The sequence below is a fragment of the Colobus angolensis genome, unplaced genomic scaffold (genome assembly GCF_000951035.1).
Source record: "Colobus angolensis palliatus isolate OR3802 unplaced genomic scaffold, Cang.pa_1.0 Scaffold512, whole genome shotgun sequence".
In the NCBI taxonomy this organism is placed as follows: domain Eukaryota; kingdom Metazoa; phylum Chordata; class Mammalia; order Primates; family Cercopithecidae; genus Colobus; species Colobus angolensis.
Window position 1 is genome coordinate 445,092 of NW_012118622.1, and position 11,247 is coordinate 456,338.

The 11,247-nt window shown below is 45.7% G+C and overlaps 2 pseudogenes across 2 annotated transcripts in view; both read left to right on the forward strand.

The window, feature by feature from the left end:
* LOC105525028 overlaps positions 1–11,247 on the forward strand; it is a 93,777-nt pseudogene that overhangs the window by 39,216 nt on the left and 43,314 nt on the right. The gene's annotated exons all lie outside the window — the stretch shown is intronic.
* The window catches only part of LOC105525017, a 16,476-nt pseudogene continuing 10,887 nt past the window's right edge, over positions 5,659–11,247 (forward strand). Inside the window, exons 1-2 of the transcript XR_001003845.1 lie at positions 5,659–5,906; positions 7,083–7,442. The product of XR_001003845.1 is annotated as a putative pregnancy-specific beta-1-glycoprotein 7 (transcript). The remainder of the gene's footprint in view (positions 5,907–7,082; positions 7,443–11,247) is intronic.

Sequence of the window (11,247 nt, forward strand, 5' to 3'; positions counted from 1 at the left end):
CTGATATAAATGATGAATTGATGGGTGCTGACGAGTTGATGGGTGCAGCACACCAACATGGCACAAGTATACATATGTAACCAACCTGCACGTTATGCACATGTACCCTAGAACTTAAAGTATAATAAAAAAATAAAAAATAAAATAATAATTAAAAAAAAAACTGACCTCCACCTCCAGCACCATGATCATGCCAGCAGAATTTAGACACGTTTTCTGGTAGTCAGATGCTTTCTATCTCTCATAAGGAAATGTGACTCTCTCCACTCTGCCAAAAGATTTCCCAGTAGAAATGAACACAGAGATTCTGCTTGTGTGTTCCGAGAGGAAATGGCTTGTATAAGAGCATGTGAAAGCTACAATTATAGAAAAGACCATGTAAAACCTACATTATGTAGATGATTCTCCCCATTCCTTTGAAGGATACATTGTAACACATGACATTAATAATTATTCTAGAAGAATAAAGCATGTATACTGTTTTCATAAATTAATTTTGATAAGGTGGTTCCTCCCATGAGCCCAGGGTGGGCCTCTGAACAAAATTCTCCATCTTCAGTGGCAATGCCTAAGGGGATGACATGGACTTAGGTCTGATATGCAGCCATTCCTGTTCAACCTGTTCCTGCTGCAGGACAGTGCCAGACCAGAGCCCAAATCTCCTGCTGAAGAGCTGAGAGAGAAAATGAAATATCCAAAGCCTCTTACCTTTCTCCAGTCCACTGGAATGGGTACCAGTGCAGTCCATTTGCCCCTGAGGACACCCACATGCTGGTCTTTGGCTTCTAAGAGTCAGACCTCACTGGCTTCTCAGGGTCTCAGCTGCTTTCATTCTCCTGAGCCCTGCTCTTTCCCATGGGGGTCACTTGCCTGCCAGGCATGTCCTCCAGTTCCAGCTGACAGGTCAGCCAAACCAGAGCCAAGAGAATGAACAAAGATTTCAATATCTAGTATGTGCAGCAGAGATCTAAACTGCACAAAAAAATAAAGAAGTAGAGAGGTACACAGATCCCCTGACAATATTGTGTCCCAAAGCAATGTCTTCTGTGCCCCTCATTAAGGAGCTCACTGTTTCTCACCACATAGGCAAGTGCTTCCAGGGTCTCTCAATTCCTGAACATGAGGCAACAAACATTTTAACCCAGTACCTCAGTAAAGGATGTGGTGATAATTTACCTACTTGTGATAAAGTTCCTGAAAAGATCCCTAAACTGCAAAATTCCTCACTGAAAGACAGCAGAAAAGGCCTTCCAACTGCAAAACATTGGCCTCCTTACTTTTAAAAATGTACCCTTGAAAGAGCCAAAACAATTTTACTGAAATAAATTGCAGAACTTGAACTTTCTTATTTGAAATCTCACAAAACATTACAAGTACTAAAAACAGAAGCTGCTGGCATAAGAATACAAATAGGGACAAAGGGGATAGAATTGAGAGTCCAGAAATAAACCCTCACCCTTATAGTTCATTTCTCTTGAATAAGGGTGTCAAGATAATTTAATGGAGGAACAATCATCCTCTCAAACAACGGTGCAGAAACAACTAGATAACCACATGCAAAACAAGAAACTTAGAGAAATATACTTCCAACCATATTAAACAATTATCTAAAAATGGATGAGTGAGTTAATTATAAGATCTATAACCATAAAAACATCTTAGAAAAAGACATAGGGGTAAAATTTAATGACCTCAAATGTGCCATGGATTCTCAGGTATGACCCAAATGCATGAGAAAGAAAAAGTAAAAATAGATAAATAGGGCTAAAGATGCAAGCCTTTTGTGCATCAAAGGATATTATCAGGAAAATAAAAAGACCAAACACAGAATGAGACATAACAGTTGCAAATCACACAGACAATGGTTTCATGCCCAGAATATATAAAGACCTGCTACATCTCAATAACAAACAGACAAACCACCCAATTTATATAAATGAGCAAAGGATGCAAATAGACATTTCTTCAAAGAAGATATGCAAATCATCAAGAGGGACATGAAAAGAAACTCAACATCATTAGTCATTAGGAAAATACAAAGTCAAAGCCACAGTGGGATCCCACACTAAACCTACAAATACAGCTACCATTCTTTTAAAATGTTAAATAACAAGTGAAAGCCTTATGTAGAATTTGGAATCCTCATACATTGCTGGTGAGATTATAAAACTGTGCAGCCACTAGGAGAAACGGTTGTGCTGTTCCTCAAAATCATAGAATTCTCATGTGAAACAGCATCCATTCCTAGGTATATACCCAAAGAATTGAATCCAGGGACTGAAACAGGTACTTGCATGGGAATGTTGATTGTAGCATTACTCACAAAAGATAAAATATGAAAACAATCCAAGTGTTCATCAGCACATGAATAAAAAAATGTGATCACACATACAACAGAATGTTAATCTGCCATAAAGAGGAATGAAGCTCTGACATCTGCTGGAAGATGCATGGACTTTGGAAACATTATGCCAAGTGAAATATGTCGGAATCTAGATAACATATATATATAATTCCATTTATATGAAACATCAAGAATAGGCAAATTCACAGAGACAGAGTAGAGATGATTGAGGTCTAGGGTGGAAAATACAGGGAGTTATTATAGCTTCAAAGATACAAAATTTCAGTTTAAAATGATAAAAATTTTCTAGGAAAAATAGTGGTGATGGTAACTTAACACTGCGTATGTGGTTAATTCCACTTATTGCACATTTTAAAGTGGTTAAAATAGCACATTATTCACAGAACTGTGAAAAATCGATTTCTATTATTTAATTGACCCAGGCTAAGGTGTTTGTTATGGCAGCTGAAGCCCATGAATACATCATCTGACCCAGTTTTTCCATGAAACTTATTACTTTTTCAATCAAGTTAGCTGGAAGCTCCTGTCCCCAGAAGAATTGCAGGTCCCAAAACAAGAGCTCCAGCAGGGGTTCAATGAGGAGAGATCCCATAGGGCAGCCTCGATGTCAGACCCTGGATTGCATGTGAGGCTATAGTGATACAACCACAACGTGAAAGTGTTAAGTGTTTTTACTACTTACCGACACTAGGGAGCACTCACACACCTGGAGACCACAGATACAGAGGTCAGTGAGCCCAGGCAGGGAGGAGAGAAGACAATGGTAAGCCATTGTAAGTCCAGGTGTTATCTGACAGGTTTCCAGCAGGGAGTTTTAATGGATGTGAGCCCAGGCAGGGAGGAGAGAAGACAATGGCAAGCTTTAGTAAGTCCAGGTGTTATCTGACAGGTTTCCAGCAGGGAGTTTTAATGGATGTGTTTAAAGCAAGCAGCAAACACTGGGACCAGGAGATCATGCTGCGATTGAGAACTGGTCACTTTAAATGTAAGGGCAAATGTCAGAATATCAGTTTAAAGAAAGTAGATGGAGAGAGAGGAGCCCAGTACACCAAGCAGGAGAGATGCCTCTTAGATTTTATCGCTGAACTGCAGCCACTTGAAGCAGATACAGTATTGAAAACTGCCATGGTGGGCAGGGTCTGCCTCTGATGTGAGGTAAATAAATTTACACCTTAAAAAATGAATGCCAAGGCAACATGACACGATGAGCACTCCTGACATCCAGGGACACCAGCAGGGTGTGGTACTGCACCCTGGAGTCAGAATCCTGGGTTCTGGTCCCTGGGAGTGAGAAAATGAAAAGGACTTGTCCCCACTCCCCTGACATTGATCCTCCCACCCTGCTGCTCCCTCTTCTGCTCCCAAGCCCATGTGCAGTGCTCAGCCCCAGACATCACTGCCCCCAGAGTATACACAGCGCCACCTACTGCACACAAACACAAACTTACAGAAGGTGACAAAAATCTGTGTTGGGGACATCCAGTCATGAAAGAGGGAGAACAGTGAACGTAGAGCCACAGAGACTGGGACTCACGGGGCTGGAAGGTGATGGAGCTGTAACATAGCATATGTGTGACCTCGTTTGAAACGTGCAGATCCTTGTGGAATAAAACATGCAGCCTGGCCTGGGACTTCAGCCACCCATACTTCCCTTCCAGTCCACCAGAGCGGGGAGGTGTCCCTCCCACCTGGAGCCTTCCCAGGGGATGCCGACCTCCCTCAGCAGAACCCATAGCCAAGCAGGGTCCACCCTTACCAGGGTCACCTCAGCACAAGTCCTCAATGTCCTCCACGCTCCGCACACGGACTGTGTCAATTCCTCCCTGATCTGGCGGCGGCCAACCTAACACCACTCCCTCTGCAGGCTGCTCCTGCCCCACACACCTGCTCCTTCCCTGGGCTCAGCTAAAAAGACATCTCCCAGGACAGCGCTGGTGCACGCGATGCCACACTGCACGCTTTCCCCTCGTTACCTCCCTTCCTCCTCATCAACTCTTTCTGTCACTGCTCCCTAAATGCCCGCTCTGCTCCATCTGTCCTGTTCTCTGGGGCATCCTAGGCCAAGCCTAGTGCTGACACAGAACAGCGGCTGCCTGAGGGCCCACACTCTCCCCGGGAATCAGTCAGGCACCCTGTGACCTGCCTGCTCACTGCACCACATGGGGCTCAGAGCGTGTGTGATGGTCACACACAGGCACCACATAGGATGTGGCCACCTACCCCCGGCTGTCCTTTGGAAAGCAGACCTCTCCTGTGTCCCTGCCAGGAGAAGGGGGTATTATTGCTCTTTGCTCTGAGAACACAACTCACCCCCACCCGCCTTCTCAGGTGTGAGCAACGTCCCTCCAGACAGGATCTCTGGTGACTGCCTGTTCCTCTGCTACCCAGAGCAGCTTGGCCAGGTCAAAACCCACAGGACAGACCCCTGGGTATGTCAGCACATGGAGGGCTGAGCCCATCACGACCACGGAGTAAGTCGGGATAAATCTCTCTAGCTCTGAACCCCTGCTCTGTCCCAGGCTCCCTTTCATGTATCTCAATGAGCCATGTTCCACGGGGTTCCTGGGTAACTCCCCACTTCCTCCTGCACCACCACGGGGAAGGTGTGGTGACCACAGTACAATCAGATGGCCAGGGAAGAGAGGACACCAAAGATGGTCAGGAAGAGATGAGAAACCCATTCACCAGTCCCAAGGGAGCAATAGAGTGACTGAGAACTGTCCCTTTGACCATGGGACTCACAGTCCCCACTGAGTGACCAGCACAGGCCTCTCCTCCCAAGAGGCATGAGAGATTCACCCTGCACTCCTCCAGGAAGGACAGTTTCCTCTGGGACACCCAGGCCTGAATGTCTATCCTTGGAAGTTGCAGCCAAGCTAGACACAATTAGAGAAAGGAAGGGTCCCTCACACCAGGCGACACACAGCTCACCCACAGCACAATGGGGTATCCCTGTGACAGGGACCTGGTGCAGCTCCAGCCTCCTGCACTGAAGGGGAGAGCCAGATGGGGATGAAAGAGGGCAAAGGGTGCGAATGTGCACCCCGACCCAGAGCCATGGGGACATCAGGAGACTGAGGCCCAGGACTGTGCTGACCAACCTACAGGGTATGTGTGTGATTGTGTGTGTCTGTGTGTGTCTCTTTTGTGTGTGTGTGTGTGTTTTTGCACATAGTGTATGCCGAGGTTTGGTGACAAAATCACTGCTGAAAAAGGCAGAGGCCTCCACAATTCCCAGGGACCTGACAAACAGACAAAAGAAAAAGAGAAGGAGGGACAAGGAGGCAGGACTGAGAGGGGAGGGGACAGAGAGGTGTCCTGGGCACAGACCCCGCCCATGAGCCTGAGAAGTGCTCCTGCCCCGGGAAGAGGCTCAGCACAGAAGGAGGAAGGACAGCACAGCTGACAGCCGTGCTCAGAAAGATTCTGGATCCCAGGCTCATCTCCAGAGAGGAGAACACACAGGCAGCACAGGCCATGGGGCCCCTCTCTGCACCTCCCTGCACACTGCACATCACCTGGAAGCAGCTTCTACTCACAGGTGAGGAGAGAACTTCCTGGGAGAGGACAGGAGGAGGAAGCAGAATGATTGGATAGGGTCTTCTGGAGAGGATGGAGTTCTAAAAAATAAAATAAACCAGCACTTTGGGAGGCTGACATGGATGGTTCATGAGATCAGGAGTCCAAGACCAGGCTGGTCAACACAGTGAAGCCCCGTCTCTATTAAAAGCAGAAAAAATTAACCAGGTGTGGTGGTGTGCTCCTGTAATCCTAGCTACTCAGGTGGCTGAGGCAGGAGAATTGCATGAACCTGGGAGGCAGAGGTTGCAGTGAGCCAAGATGGCGCCACTGCATGCCAGCCTGGGAGACAGTACGAGACTCCGTTTCAAAAAGAAAAAGAAAAAAAGACAGGAAAGAAGGCTCTGTTGGAGCCTAGACAGGGGAAAATATACCAGAGAGGGACAGGGGTAAAAACAGGAAAATCACATTGAACTGGATTTGTAAGAGGTAGGAAAATCTCAAGTGTTCTGTTTTCCTGGTTAATCATCACTGGCCACCACAGTTTGAAAAATGATAATAATAACTATTATCGGATGACACTTCAAATGAAAATATAAGGAGGACGTGAAACACTGTCCTTAGCAAAAAACCTCAACAATTGGGGAAAGAAAAAAAAATAGCCTTGGCATGGAGGTCCCTGGGAACCCTCACATCTGCAGGAGTCTGCAACCTGTCCCAGGCACTGGGGTGCACCAAGATCACAAAGGTCCCTGTCCTCACAGAGCTCATGTTCTCATGGGCAGGAAGACAGACACGCAAAGAGATCTAGAATGTGAGGTCAGGTGTTCACAAGAGCTCCGGAGGGAACAGAGCACAGAAAGGTCAGAAATGGAAGACCCAGGGTCTCTGAAAGAAGTGTCAGGAAAGAAGTCTAAGGATGCCCTGATGTGAGCAGGACCTGAGGGCAGTATGGAGGGAGCCATGCCGAGGTCAGTAGTGTTGAAGAAATGGGGGTCGTGCCACTGACCTTGACCCAGTAGGACAGCAGGACACACACACACACACACACACAACACACACACTAAGGAGTGTGTGTGTTTGTCTGTGTGTGTCTTCAAGGCTGACGATTGAAGAGATCTTCTCAGGACCCAGGGCCCCATCTTTTCACCCCAATACATAGGTCTCAATATTGACTGATGCTCTCTCCATCTCCTAGCATCACTTTTAATCTTCTGGAATCCGCCCACCACTGCGCAAGTCACGATTGAAGCCCAGCCAACCAAAGTTCCTGAGGGGAAGGATGTCCTGCTACTTGTTCACAATTTGCCCCAGAATATTGCTGCCTATATCTGGTACAAAGGGCAAATAATGGACGTCCGCCATTACATTACAGCATATATAATAGACACTGAAATGATTATATTGGGGCCTGCATACAGTGGACGAGAAACAATATATTCCAATGCATCCCTGCTGATCCAGAATGTCACCCAGAATGACACAGGATCCTACACCATTCAAATCACACAGCGAGGTCATGGAACTAAAGGAGTAACTGGACATTTCACCTTATACTGTGAGTGATTCCACATGATCCCTGGGTGTTGGGGGGTGGGGAACACTTCTACTTTGCACACACAGGATTGTCAGGCCTGGACTGTGCCTGTGTCCCTCTCTACATTATGTCCCATATTGGGGTTTCGGCATTTAGTGCAGGACACACAGAGAGGAAACAAACTACAACAGATCAGAATTCCTTTCCTACCTCCAGACCCTGCAGACACTTGCTGTACAGAAAGGACAGTCTGATGGGGGGTGCTCAGCAGGAGGAGATCAGTCTCAGCCAGGCACCTCATGTCCTCTTCATAAACTTGACCCTGAGAAAGACCCTGGAGAACTGAGTGGGGCTTTGCCTAAGAGGCCCCTTGAGATACTCTCAGGAAAGCTCAGCCCTGGAAACCTCAACCCCAGATCGCTGTCCCTAAATCCTTACTCCAGATAAAGCTGAGGAGCCTGTGCCAGGGCTGGGTTGTGGCAGGGCTTACTGGGACCAAGGATTCACCAGCTGTCTGAGGACTGTGTCTCCTGGAGCTGCTCACCAGCCAGGGCTCAGCCCTCAGAACCTCATCTGGGCAAGGACAGAGTTTTCTTCACCTGAGACTCAGAGCGGAGAGGACAGAAAGACAAGCTTTGTAGGCCATCAGCCAACTGCCTTGTGAGGCTTAGGACACTCCCTAGAAAGTCTAATGTCCCCAGAAGCAGAAACAGAAGAGAGAAAATGTACCTGGCAGCAGCTTGTCCACAGGGATCTGACCTAAAGATGCTCTCTCATGGAAGTGAATAATAATAAATGCTGTTTGTGTGAACACCTCCACTGTGCCAAGCATTAGGTCAGGTGACTGTGAAGAATTTACAATTTATTCACAGATAGCATGAAAAGCCACAGTCCGTTCACCATTTAGCTTATTTGACTGTGAGAAAACTGGGGCACAGGAAGGCACAGTCACTGAACCAGAATCACGCAAACACAAACACAAAAGGCAGATCAGGGTCACATGAGGTCTGTCTGCAGCCACAGGCCCATCCTCTCCTCCACCAGAAGTGAGGAATTACTGGGTTCCAAGGACCCCGTAGTCATTTATTGGCTCAAATCTTCTTTTCAGCATCCAAACCTCAGAGGAGTGAGAGCAAATGGTCAGCTGATTAGTCTGTACTCCAGAACTAAATCACCTGCCTCAACCATCAGAGTCAGTGCAAAAAATGTCCAGGCCTCCCCTTCAGATCTTTACCCCTATCACTGAACCTGAAATCCTGTGTTTCCCAAAGTGTCCATGTCACTGGCATGACAGGATAAAGAGGAGGACCTTGTTTTCTTTCCCCACTCACACCCTGCACCAGCACGGACCCAGTGAGAGACACACACTCAGGAGCTCTCACATAACAAATGAAGGAATTGAATGAAGAAATGAATGATCCATAACCTCTATAGAGACTGGATCTCAGTTGCAGAATCCTAGGAGGTCTAGCCACACCTTTCCCTTGTCCTTCAGAGGCTGACACCCATCTTTCATCCCCCCACTACCTCTTGCCCCTAAAGACACCCCACCTCATGTAGGTCGAAACCCTTTGGCCACTGGAGGGTTTTCAGGACTCCCTGGTCCTTGACTGTTGAAAGGGGGCACCTGGTCCCTGGGGTCTCTGAAGTCACTGTAGCCCCCACTGTTCACTGCCATGCTGTCTCTGCCTCTCTGCTTCTCTGTGTCCCTCATCTACCTCCCACTTCATTCTAACTGGCAAGCCCTGTCCTGCACAGCTTCTTCCTCCACCCCTAGGCCTTCCCCAGACACTCCCTCTAACTAGGCTGCCTTCTCTTCCCTTCCTAACACTGTGAAATGGTCTACCCCCCAGGTAATAGGAAAGGCACAGAAATGTCCTGGAGTTTCCACTCCTGCCAGGCTTCATCTCCAGCCAATGTCTCCAAGTCACTAAGGGAATAAGCTTCCACTGTATCCCCATCCAGGGCTCTTTCCTGTTGTGAGGCTGATCTGTGAACAAGACCATGGGACAGGGATAGGCAGCTTCTCCATCCACTCTTATAATTCCAAGACATGTTCTTCTGGCCTCCTGCACAAACAAAACCAATTTATTCAGATGGTGATTTGCAGGAAAGAAAGATTTTAATGACTCCAAGTCTACCAAATAGGAGGACGGAGGTTTATTATTTCTCAAATCAGCCTCCCTAGTGGATCAAGGGTTACAAATTAATTTTTTCAATTTTAAAATCTTCTTTTTTTAAAATATACTTTAAGTTCTAGGGTACATGTGCACAACGTGCAGGTATGTTACATGTGTATATATTTGCCATGTTGGTGTGCTGCACCCATCAACTTGTCAGCACCCATCAACTCGTCATTTATATCAGGTATAACTATCATTGCAACACTACCACTAACTCCTCCGCATAATAGGCCCCCATGTGTGTTGTTCCCCTTCTCATGTCCAAGTGATCTTATTGTTCAATTCCCACCTATGAGTGAGAACACACGGTGTTTGGTTTTCTGTTTTTGTGAGAGTTTGCTGAGAATGATAGTTTCCAGCTGCATCCATGTCCCTAAAAAGGACACGAACTCATCATTTTTTATGACTTCATAGTATTCCATGGTGTATATGTGCCAAATTTTCTTAATCCAGTCTGTCACTGATGGACATTTGGGTTGATTCCAAGTCTTTGCTATTGTGAATAGTGCCACAATAAGCATATGTGTGCATGTGTCTTTATAGCAGCATGATTTATAATCCTTTGGGTATATACCCAGTAACGGGATGGCTGAGTCATATAGTATTTCTAGTTCTAGATCCTTAAGGAATTGCGATACTTTTTTCCATAATGGTTGAACTAGTTTACAATCCCACCAACAGTGTAAAAATATTCCTATTTCTCCACCTCCTCTCCTGCACCTGTTTTTTCCTGACTTTTTAATGATTGCCATTCTAACTGGTATGAGATGGTATCTCATTGTGGTTTTGATTTGCATTTCTCTGATGGCGAGTGGTGATGAGCATTTTTTCATGTGTCTGTTGGCTGTATGAATGTCTTCTTTTGAGAAATGTCTCTTCATATCCTTTGCCCACTGTTTGATGGGGTTGTTTGTTTTTTTCTTGTAAATTTGTTTGAGTTCTTTGTAGGTTCTGGATATTAGCTTTTTGTCAGATGAGTAGATTGCAAAAATTTTTTCCCATTCTGTAGGTTGCCTGTTCACTCTGATGATAGTTTTTCTTGCTGTGCAGAAGCTCTTTAGTGTAATTAGATCCCATTTATCAATTTTGGCTTTTGTTGCCATTGCTTTTGGTGTATTAGACATGAAGTCTTAGCCCATACCTATGTCCTGAATGGTATTACCAAGGTTTTCTTCTAGGGTTTCTATGGTATTAGGTCTAACATTTAAGTCTCTAATCCATCTTGAATTAATTTTCATATAAGGAGTAAGGAAAGGATCCAGTTTCAGCTTTCTTCTTATGGCTAGCCAATCTTCCCAGCACTATTTATTAAATACGGAATCCTTTCCCCATTTCTTGTTTTTGTCAGGTTTGTCAAAGTTGAGATTGCTGTAGACGTGTGGTAGTATTTCTGAGGGATCTGTTCTGTTCCATTGTACTATATCTCTGTTTTGGTACTAGTACCATGATTTTTTGGTTACTGTAGCCCTGTAGTGTACTTTAAAGGCAGGTAGCTTGATACCTCCAGCTTTGTTCTTTTGATTGAGGATTGTCTTGGCAATGCGGGCTCTTTCTTGGTTTCATATGAACTTTAAAGCAGTTTTTTCCAATTCTGTGAAGAAAGTCATTGGTTGCTTGATGGGGATGGCATTGAATCTATAAAT